This window comes from Nilaparvata lugens, chromosome 1, assembly GCF_014356525.2.
Source record: "Nilaparvata lugens isolate BPH chromosome 1, ASM1435652v1, whole genome shotgun sequence".
NCBI lineage: Eukaryota > Metazoa > Arthropoda > Insecta > Hemiptera > Delphacidae > Nilaparvata > Nilaparvata lugens.
Window position 1 is genome coordinate 88,830,420 of NC_052504.1, and position 12,727 is coordinate 88,843,146.

Genomic DNA, 12,727 nt, shown 5'->3' on the forward strand with positions numbered 1-12,727 from the left:
GAGTTGTGTTTTTCTGGCTCTAAATTCTGTGAAATTTACGTGAAAAATTTTCAATGGGATTAAGCCAGTCTTCAGAATTATTACAAATTTTCAAATCATTATTCCTGAACCGAAAATCAGGTTTGGAGAGAAATAGTACAGGCTCAGCCTAGTTTTTCCTCTAATGTCATACCGTAACTATATTATGATTATAGTGTTTTGTACAGTGAATGAATAAATAAATAAATAAATATAATTGTATCCATATGACTACAGACAAGAATATTGGAATAGTTTTCCAAGAATGAATTTGGATAATATATTTGGAGGAGATAGTGACCACTTCATAACTCAGCCCATGAACCTGAGCTGGAGACGAAATTTTTACTGGAGTGCAATACACGTGATCACTTCCTGACAGTATGTTGACAATATTGTACTCTTTGCTACGGTGAGTGCTGCGCAAAAATGTTGATGCGACGCTAGGAACTGGAACCTAGTGGTCGCTGCAGGCCATCTATGTACCTATACAAGGAAAGTTGCTCACATTTTATGATTGAAAGAAAGAGAGAGCACTGTGTGACTTGATTTTGAAGAAGCTCTTTTGTTGAACAGTTACTTGTTCAAAACAAGTTGCACTAGCAAATTGAAATCTTGATTTGGAATCTATCAATTCTACCGAACAGATCTCGCTGTTGAACGATAGTTATATCAACAAATAGATGAAATCTCATTATCGAATTGGAAAATGCTATACGATTTTCATGGCATAGAGGCCTGATAATTGATGAGAAGTAGAATGTTAAGGAAGTAATATGGTATCTGTGTATAGAAGACCCCAAAATACCTTCGCGAACACAATTTTATTCAAATCAGTTTCGTCCGCATTTATTTTCTGCCCTCCTTCTCTGTTGAACGAAACGATGAAGCAGAAAATATGGTAGATGATTTTTCCTAACAAAGTTCAGTTCTTTGGAGTATTAATGATCCACAAAGCTACCTATACGAAAATGAATTTGAAGAACTTGCGATTAATACCACTCGAATGAATTTCAATAAAACTCTCAAAAATCACGAGTGAATCATAATTATTTTATGGTATTCACAGTGTTTCACTGAATGTCCCGTTTGATGAATTTAGTATCTCTCAATAACCATACAATTATTATTCCAAAATTGACGTGACATACCTATGTAGCCTTTTGTGATTTATCTGCATAGAAATATTTTCCAATATTCTCTCTAAATTGCATTAAATTATTACCTGATGAATGAAGAATAGATCCAAGTACGTACCAGTACCTCAGGATCTTTTGAGATTCCTTCTTCGAACTGGTTCGAAATTGAGATCTCTTTCAGCCTCCTATGAATATGGAAATTGATTCACTCTTCTAATCAGTGTTCTCTGAATTTAAATGAAAGATTTAGAAAACCACTCAACAATCAAACTCCTAGAATATCTCGAACATTTTGAGATTGCCAAGAATTTTTCAAAACTTAACACAAGTTTTCGAATGCACCACTATTCAAACCGATGTCACTTCAACAAAAGGGACATTAAACTTCGAACAGTAAGTGCATGCCATACTTTTTAAGCTTATGCGAAATTAATATTTCAAATCGAGCTCTCGACCTCAGGTTCAAACTGAAGGTCATCCCCAGAATTTCTGCAACACAGTAATGAGCTTAATCGTGATAGGAACGGAATTCAATGCTTGCCTCAAGTCCGATAGCCGTGCAATGTGTATGCCAAACAATACAACATTGTAAATTTCCGTTTGCAATTCCAATGCGTTGTCATGTGACAAGTTTGCTCTTCATTTTTATAATCGATTTCTACAGACTGTAAACCCAGGATGATTATCCCATTTCTTGTAGTGTTCAAGCTAGTTTGCTACTGTTCTTCTTATTTAAATGAATACAAAATCAATCAAATTCCAAGTAGGCTATACTGGGATTATTGGAACTTTGTATTGAAACAGTACATATCTTACAGTTTTTTGTAAGAGAAATCACCTAACTGTTCCAATGTGAAAGTTGATTCCTTCGAAATCATTTGACCAACATTTTTTTGAGGATTGTGCACAAAATATGATTTGTAAAATTATGAACAAATTATCGTTTGTATTCTACTACTTACTTACTGATCTGTTCTCACACTCGAAATTAAGCTGAAACATTGAATTAGATTGAATTTCTATCAAAGATATAGATATAAGATAAGATATAATAATATATTATCTTATACCTATCTATTTTATATAGATATATAAATATAAGATATAATCATTAATGAATAATTAATGTACATAATTATTCCGTCTGTTTTAAGATTATAGGAGTTAAAATTATGATATTTCATGTATATTATTATGTTGTTCTCTGAGTGAACATAATCCATGGAAAATGTTAAAATGATTTATTTTACCTTCTTAAAAAGAGCTACCCAATCAGATAATGCTGGAACATTGATCTCGAATAAATACGCACTGGCGTCTTGTTTGAGAGTGAGTGGTACGTGAAGGAATTAAGCCAAAACAATTCCTTAAAAGGTAAGAAACGCAATTTATTTATTAGTGGCTCAGTGAGTCCACATTTGTTGTCTAAACAAGGCTTGTTTTTGCTCGGTATTATAGCAGTACAAAAACCGAATAATGGGATTGTCAAAGATAATTTTCAGTGAAATTGCTGATTGAAGAGTCGAACAAACTACTTAGAATCACAATACCCACCCCTCTTGTAATTGAAAAACGCAACAAAGTTCGACTTCTTCCAGCGAGCTATTGAAATTCTGGTTGTTTCATGCATTCGTGAAATAAAAACATGTTTCGTATACATTGCAAACGAGTCCAGTAATGTTGTATTCTTGCAAAAAAACAGAATCTTCAAAGTTCGAGTAGCTTTGCTTTGAGTCGAAAAAGACAACTGTTTGATTTGTGGCATTAGATTCACTTTCAATGAGGGAGAAGAAAAGTTCTACTGTTTCCTTCAATCATCCTGCAACTGAGCATACAATTCCGTATTATTTCGTTGTTCTGCTTCTGAAAATCAGTCACGTTCACAACGACATTGATCAATTACGATTATAAATTCAATTAAATAGAGCTTAACTTTCAAGTTCACTGCAGAAACTTCAAGTTGACTAATTTTATTTCACTGGATGATGAAATTATGCATGACATTTTCCTGCTACATTACCTTTCTACTTGGGCGTGAGATTGAGCACTTGAATTCATAAACCATGTAAAAACACACGCTTTTATGTTTTATTTTATTCATCCATTCTTCAAATTTTAAGTTTCAAAGCAATTCCATTGCTAAAACCTATCTCAATTAAAAGATTAGAACTCCATTCATTAGTAATCTTTATCATAGAGAAACAATAGCGTAAGTAGATATCCCATGGTATAGGGCGTTTATGTCGCAACTTTTACTGTTATCTCAAGCCGATTACTGTCGGTTATTGTCGATTTTTACTGTTTTGACCGGGTAGAAGTGTATGAACGGCACAATATCAGAGACTACCAGCGTCATAAAGCTTCACCGGAAAGAACTACGTGGACTATAGGCTTGAGATAAAAGTGAATGTTGCGACATAAACGCCCTATACCATGGGATATCTACTTATGTTTTTGTTTCTCTATGTCTTTATACAAATTTTCATGAAAATAATATTAGTTACCATCCCATTCAATTGAGATAAAATATTTGTGTCGTGTGGATTTGTGTTTTTAACATCTCTCTTTTCAAAAGAAAAATTTTTCATACAAAAAGAATTAGCTTGAATGTAACAATCTATGGATAGGGATGTTATGTATGGCCCGATTTCACAAGAACGAGAATAGAGATTAAGCGGCAGTATGTTCTGAGCCGACAAGGAATCATATAATTATTATTAAAAAAACTCGTAATCAGCGATTATTGATAATCCAAAAGTAGTTGAGTTTTTGTCAATTTAATAAATTAAAGTGAGTTATTTTCCTTTTTCATTCTCAATCAATATTTGAGCGCAAAAATGCGGTCGCAATGTTGAGTATCGTATGAAATGACAGTCCTTTTGGTGAATGGTTTGTTACAGAAGTAGTTGATCAATGTTGATTTCCGGATAATATCCATCATGAAACTTCAGAGAAAGTGAGTACAAAACACACATGATAGAAGTCTTCATGATTGAAATATCCAGACGTTTCGGTTTTTCAAATAATGACACCCCAATAAACAAAAATTTCTTCTCATCTATTTCATTTTCCATGATACCCTATAAACAAAAATTTCTTCTCATCTGTTTGACTCTTCACTAGAGTATAATTACACTGTAGTGTCGCCTTGTCCAGTTTTAACAAGATTTTTTCTGTTTTGAACTTTTTTATAGAATCTTTAAGCTTTTGACAGACCTGTAGCCTGTAGATTTGAATGCAAATATAGAATAGAGACTTTACTCACAAAGCAACAATACAGTTTGAAATACAAACCAAGTGAACATAAAAATGAAAGAAAGGAGAATTATAGTAAAAATATGAATGTGACAAAAATGTACTGTGCGAAAAGAAATAAATTTCTGTATTACAGAGGGTATCAAGAAATCAGCAGTAATGCCCGATTTCTCAGCGAAATTCCAATTTTCAGAAAATATTGTTATTTTATGAGGTTCTCTTGAAACTGTAAGCATTCATTATACATAATAACAGTTGAGCTTACCATGTGAACATTGCTGACATTTTGAAATGAATCTTAATATAGAAAAGAATAAGTGATTTTTAAGGGTAATGAACTTCGATTTACCGTGGCACTCGGTTCATTCCCCGGAAAAGGATTGTGCCCATTAAATGTATGAGCTTTATAAGTAAGGGATGATTTTTGTAGAGACGTTTTCATGAGACGCTTTCAAGTAAGGGTGTGAATCTATTTGAAAGTGTTGTAATATTCATAAATCTCTGCTGCGATGTTTCTACTTCCGGGTAAGCAATCATAATTGTTTGTCAGGAGTTGACGCATCTGATAGCGCTGCAATGCAAATATGCCGAAATTTGCGAAGGTGTAGGTAGATGAATCCCTAAGCACACGACAATCTGCATACTTGCTCGCAAAACACAGGCAGCCGGAAAAGGGACTGCTTGTCCAGTTATTACATCATGCAATAAATCTGTTTGCACAAGCCTTCTTGTGCTACACACTCAGAAGTTGATTATTCTAGTTAGTCCATTGATGATGATGATGATGATGATGATAATAATAATAACTTCATGCTTTTCCACCAGCCCTTATTCACATTCTCCTGTTTCGCACTATATTCTTATAATACTTCTTCTTCTTTTATTACTCCTCCACCTCCTTTTGCACTGTCTTCACGTCCACCTACTCTTCCTGCTCCTTCTACTCCTCTCCTCCTCATCCTTGTTCTCTATCTCCTGCTTCTTTTACTTCTTCACCTATTGCACCTCCTCATCATCCACATTCTCTCTTTTTCTTCTTCTCATTCATTTGTCTTGCTCCTCCAACCTCTTCTTCCATTCTTCCTTGCTTATCCACCCTTCATTTTTTCTTTTTCTCTCCTTCTTCCATTTTTGGTTGTACTTCCTCTCCTGATTTCCCACCACCTCTGCTTATCCTCCTCCAACTTCTCCATTTCCTTCTACTGTTCATCCTTTCCCTCCTATTCTCCCTCCTTCTTCTCAATCTTACCTACGTCTTCTTCTCCATCTCCTTTTTCTTCACTTTTCCTCATCCTCCCTCTCATCACCTTTGTTTTCATTTTTCCCCATTATTCTCCTCTTCTTCTCCTTCTTCTTATTCTACTTCCTTTCCCAATTTTCCACCACCTTTCCTTCAACTTCACCTCCTTCTTCTCTTCCTCCCCCGTTTCTTTCTTCTCCTTCGTCGCTCGCTCTTTATCGTCTCCTTCTCCTTTTTATTTTCTCCTCTCAAACGTCACCTTCCCTCAATTCTCCACCCACTCATCCTCTTCTTCATTTTTCACATTATATTATTATTTTTTATTCTTCTTCTTTTCCTACTTTTTTCTTCTTCTTATCTTCTCCTCTCCTTCGCCTTCATCTTCTTCTTCGTCATCATCACCTTCTTCTTCACCTCCCCTCCTGCTACTCCTCCACCTCCTCCTCTCGCCCCTTCTCCTCCTCTTACTCTCTTCCTATTATTTTTCTTCCCCTTCTTTTCCTTCTTTTTCTTCTTCTTATCTTCTCCTTTCCTTGGCCTTCACCTTCTTCTTCTTCGTCATCATCACTTCCTTCTTCACCTCTCCTGCTGCTCCTCCTCCACCTCCATCTTCTTCTTTACCTCTCCTCCTGCTCCTCCTTCACCACCACCTTCTCGTCCTCTACCTCTTCCTTCAACACTTTATACCTTACTTCTCCTCCTCCTCCTCCTCTCACTCTTCCTTCCTCTTTACTCCTTCCTCTCAGTTCTTTCCAATGCTGCTTACCGTGCTGTTCGCAACAAATATGCGCGTCGTAGGCCTACTAACATGTAATGCATGCATGCATGAATATGATTGCGTGAGATGGTTCAGTTTGTTTCATCGGCGTTCGGAAGCCTCTGCTCTGGACATTGCATGCTCTGCATAGAACACCCTCAACGCAAATTTTCGCAAGCGTCACTTGAAATTCCCGAAAGCCGTTTTTCCACCCCCTCTCCACTTCCAGATCCAACTGTCAAATTGCAAACTCACAATATCGATCATCGTACAAGTTTCGAGAACTATCGAAACTTCCTATGACTTAGATTAAACTCCCAACTAATTTTGGTTCACTTTTCAACATGCACCCACATTGAAAATATACATTTCTTGATGTGTGACTTTTCAGATTGGTTTTACAAGTAATACAGTTCAACATTCAAGTATCGTACTTAATCTAATTGTCTTGATTAGGGAGCAATTTTAGGAATCTCCCCGTATGCTGCCTTATTGTTGTGAAATGATCACTAAATCATAATCATTTTGATTATGTATTTACTCCCCGGTATATAGAAGAAGTAATTTTTCATCTAAATACCGTGATTTACTCTATGAATCAATCAATCGATCTTTATTATTATTTCAATTTTTGATTTACTTTTTATCTTATTCTCTTCTATTGTTCTTACCACAATTTTTATCATTTTCAAGTTTTCTTTATTATATAGTATGTTTATCTATTAATTGTATAAAAAAGGCTCTTCATGATACTGTCTGTGAGCCTTTCTATGTATATGAGTATCAATAAATAAATAAAATCAATAAAGAAGCATTAGTAAACTCGAAAATGAATTAATTGATTCAACATTGGCCATAACGATTCATTTATTCCCGTTGTATGTAACCATTTCCCGTTGCACATTCATGAGAATTGATTCAACCATTTGTAACTTTCAAGATGATACCACATGCTACAACCTAAAACTGTTTCTATTCTCATTTGCTTCTTGAGTAGTTGTTAAGGTGATATTGTGGTTTTGCTCTGAATAAACATACTAGATGATATTGGTGGTCATCCATTCTGAATAAGATTACTAGATGATATTCTGAAAACAGAGATTTATAAAAAATCAAGATATTGATTTAGGTTGATACACTATTATCAATCTCTGGTAAACAGAGAGATTGATAATGGTGAACAACCGAAACCGGTATCTTGATTTTAAATGAATCTGAGGTTCGATAATATCTAGTCTTTTTTTATATATAATACCTAATAATAATTTTTATTTCCATTAAGATGTGTACAAAAGAACAAAAAACAATATAATTACACGGTATGAATAGTTAAGTGATACAAAAGTCTGTATATAGCTAATGTCGTGAAAAAACAAAATATCACTTCTACACACACAAACATCTGAAAGGAAATAATTAGGTACTCCCGAGGCAAAAGCCTATATGGGAGTCCCATTTCAGTATTTTATTCAGTATTCATTTGTTCTATTATAGTTCTATTTGTTCTATTATAGTATGTGCAATTAACACATACAGTTCAATTTACACATGAAAAGACAGACTTTGAATCCAAGAATCCTTGGTGAAAATACAAAAAATGGATGAAATCATTGGAAACCAATTAAAAAAGTCAAAACTTTGAAGAAAGTGGAAACTTTGGAGGAAAAAAATGCAAACATTATTCAGTCTGGACTTACGTTTTCACGATTCCAGTGATAAATTTATACCTCAGAGCCAGAGGAGCGTGAGTCCATTTTTGACAAAATTATGTTTTTAGTGGGTCCTGTTCAGTTTTTTGAACTCTATAGATTCAAGATAACGTAAGTCCTTTGCAGTTGATTGTTTTGAAGATAGCCAGAGCTGCAAGAGCGTAAGTCCAGTAAGAATTGAAACTGAAACAACGTGAGTCAAAATAATTCACAAGAGTGAATTATTTCACTCTTCTATTCACTCTTTTATTTCATTTTTATTCATCGAGGCTAAGTGCAATGCTGATTCGACTACGCTCTTTTAGCCCCGGCTTGGAGCGTAATACTTTTTTGGGCTCTCCTGTGGAATCAGCTGTTTGAGACTTACGCCCTTCTAACTCTAAGGTACAGAAATTAAACCGTGAAAAATTGAGTTCAAAAATGAATTGATATAGCTAGTAAACTCGCCAATATAATCGATCCTTTAAAAGAATTTATACAAATTGCACCTACCCTCATTTTTCATGATTGTACTATACCTCGTTCTTCATTCAATAGAACAACATGAAAATATTAATACTTTACTTCACTTTACTTTTCTTGTTCGTCACAATTACTGAACTGCATTAAGGGAGCAACGATCCCGCAGTATATGACACGTCAAAGTTTAATCTAATATCTACTATCCCTCCTATTTCAACACAACAGATCCCACATAACATACATCAATCAAACATTATTCAACAAGGAAGTCTGCTAACCTGTACGGACACAATACAATAAGGAATTCCCTGAGTATTTTTTGAACTCCTTCAAACCATCAATTTATCTTATGTGAGATGGGATTGAATTGAATATTTACATTCCCATATAAAACGGGCCACTCTCCAGCAGGCTTAGTCTGTGATGTGGGTAAACAAAACCTATAAATCTTGTATCATGGGGATGACTCACCTGGTTCTCCTCATACATTCGTCTATTTTTAAAAACTAAGATTGCTAAATCTAATATATAAATAGCAGGAGCCGTCAGCAATCTCTTTTCTTTAAAATAAGGTCTGCAAGAGCGCATTGTAATAGTTTTCAATAATATTACTAGGAAAGAGTAAAATAAGTCAGTTTGAATCAAATCCTCACTCTATTCACTCATTAATTGAAAGAAGTAAATTGAGTATTTATGAAAATACAAGAGTATTTATCTGTACATTCCGTTTTCTGTCATTGCACAGTAACCTTATTACCAGTCATATTCTAGAGTGTTCTCAGTTCAACTTTGAATATGAAGGAATGCCTTCAATCCATTGAAGTTTTGGAAGAAACGAGAATAGTGGATGTGATGCTGCACTTTAATGAATAAGCTTCATTCAAGGATAGAACCCATTCATAATAATAATATACTACGTAACTGAAGTCAATGATCATTACTATCTTGTGTTTATAACGTGAAGGTGACGATTAAGGGGAGAGGTTTGAATATATTATCAAGGATGAGAATATCCAAGAATAGAATGTAATTCACTAGAAGGCAGATTCAGGCCAGTAGGCTGTAGGCTACAGGTGATTGGAGTTTACTAGACTGAAAATTATTCAGAACAGTAGTGGGTGGTGATTGGTCAGTTTATTATAATGGAACTAGTCTTGACGCGCTCTCATTGGTCCATTAATGGAACTTAACTTCATGGAACTTAGCTCCATTGAGAGATTGAAGATAAATTTAAGATTGTTGAAGGGGGAGGGAGAATGGGTTGTCAATGAAACTTAACTCCATTGAGAGATTAGAGATGAATTTATCGTGAGGGGTGGAGGGTGGAGAATGGGTTGTTGGGGGGATACACAGAGAAGAAAGACATGTGATAAGTATCAAAGATACAATATAGATTTATCGAGATGTATCTTGACATTTTGAATCACTATTCACAAAGGCTACTAATTGATAATCATTAAATGCTCAGGATAGCTATCATTGATTACCTAATCTATTTATGTATTTGTATGCATCACATTTCGTTTGATTTCTGTAGGATAGTGTTAATGAGATAAACAGAGAGTTGTACAAAATAATCAAATAAGTGATTTTAGCATTTAATTGCGACTCTTCTACACATTTTCCTCATAAAAAGTGGAACAAGCCACTTTTTAAACTGACTTTGAGAGACTTTGAAAGTAAGTTAACCAAACTTGGCCAATTTCAAGTAGGTATTATTGTAGGTCATGGTCAATTACAAAAGTAAATACTGTATTAACCTTTCAAAACAACAACAGCCTTCTTGTACAATAACAACATTGTTATTCTGGTTTTGATTTTCTAGAATACGGTCCTCTATTCATGGTTGTGAGCAATAACGGAAAGTAAGTGCAGAGCTTGAAATACATGAATTTGTCAATTCGTCTTGTTATATTCCTAAAATGTGTATCAAGTACTTAGCAAAAAGGAACTCTCTTACTGTAATATTGCTCTTCATAGGCTTATTTAGAACTTCAAATTGATTATGTGATTATCTGATCATACAGGAAGAAATTTGGAAATTGGATTGTATCATAGACTTTAATAAAGGGAAACTTGTTTGTATAGATCCGTCCTATAGGGGAATCGTATCCTAAGAGCTTTCTTCCCACATCCAAGCTACCAATATTCAACTCACAATAAATAAGTAAGTAATAAGTAAATAAATACGTTCTTATAATTCATAATGCATTTTCTGTTTAGCTCCTCTGCAGAATGGAAGTATTTGAATCTTAATTTCAAATTTAGCTGAAGATCATGGATAATGAGAATCGACGAGTTTTCTATAATCGAATCTCTTGTTAGAGCCCTCAGTTATAATTAATTCTTGTATCAGCAAGTCCACAACACAGTATTTCATCACGATTTTCATTTGATCTAGTGGTCTACGATCTTCTCCTTCAATGAAGTGTAGATGGAAAAATACACGGTATTTATATGAAATACTTCTTCTTCTATATACCGTGGAAAAATATAATCTTTATTATGGCATGTTTTTATGCAATCGAAAATACCTTATTGGATAAGGAGAGATGGGAAGTTCGGATCACTTTACTGATTCTGGTCAATTGGTCTCGTTCACTGCCGCGACCCGTTCAATTGACTGTCAGCTTTCCTATAGAAAAGACAAGCAAAAAAAAGGTTCACCCCAGTTGATGAGTGAAAATACTAAAAACGTGAGATGAACGAGTCTGAAATGAACGGGTTTTTTGAATAAGTGTAATCCGGATCACTCGTTCACCTTAATGTTCTGTTCAATTTGAACGAGTCATGACCGAACGACATATCTTACAATACAAAGTTATAATGATTAATTACACTTTTTCTCCGAGAGTTCAATCCGTAAAAATAGAAACTGTTGAAACACCATAAGAGGACACCATCAACCCACTTCTTGAAGATATTCAATAACCTCGAAACTTCCATTTTCAAAGATATCATTTGCACACCGTTATAAAGATTCTTAAATGTTGTGCTATCCTGGATCAGATCTGGACTCAGTTGCCCAACTAGTCTCATTCTATTTTGTTTAGCCTACCGTACTAGGTAGAAATGAATCCAAGTAGGATTGGGCTCGTATGCACATACTAGGTTTGAACGGAGAAATGTCAGCTGTTCGTTTAAACCCCGTATGAAACACATTATGATAAATGAAACCATATCCACAACTAAACGTGGTTTAGCGTTGAACCTTTGATTATAGATGCATAACGTATTCATTATCAAAGGTTAAACGTAGTATGAGCATATGGCCCTAAATTATCCATTCAGTTCCAGTTATTTTCGACTCTCATGTTTACTACTGTCTAGTAGATGGCAAAATCATATCAGATTACTATATTTTTTTATTCATTCATTAAGAACTTACATCGATAATCCTATTATATTAAGCGAGCAATTTCTGTATTATTATATCTGGTTATTTATTTATATTTATATCTGGTTATTTATGTTCAACGGATCTCGAAAACGGCTCTAACGATTTTCACGAAATTTGGAACATAGTAGGTTTATGATATAAAAATTCGATTGCACTAGGTCTCATCCTTGGGAAAACTCGCTGAACGACATTAAAAGGATAATTCATCCTTGGCTGAAACAGCTGAGACTTTCGTCGTCTGTGGATAGTAAAAAGTGAACGAGTGATTCTGTGGAAAATCAAAATATCGCATCCCCGAAATTCATAAGCTGAGTATAGCCAGCTGTAAAATATAAACAATCATTTTAGAGAATATTGTGTTCTGTTTATCAATAAATAAAAATAACGAGCGAAGCTTGGTGACCCCGATATTGTTATAGTGATATGACTCGATACACTTAATAATTAATAATCATTCAACCCATTCCTATTTTTGTGAATGGTGTGAAGAAATCAAATGAATGATTTTACATCAAACTTCTATGTTTCAGACAATCTATTCATATTGTCAGTGAATGATAGTTGAATCACAACAGAAGTATTATGTGAGAGTATTAGTATTTTTCACTTAATCTATAGACTAAGCAATAGACTAATACAATATCTAGACTAATACAATAGTCTAATATTAAATTAATATTCAGTCTAAATATAGACTAGACAATATTGACTAGGTAATACAATATCATTTTCAGTGGGTGACAAAAT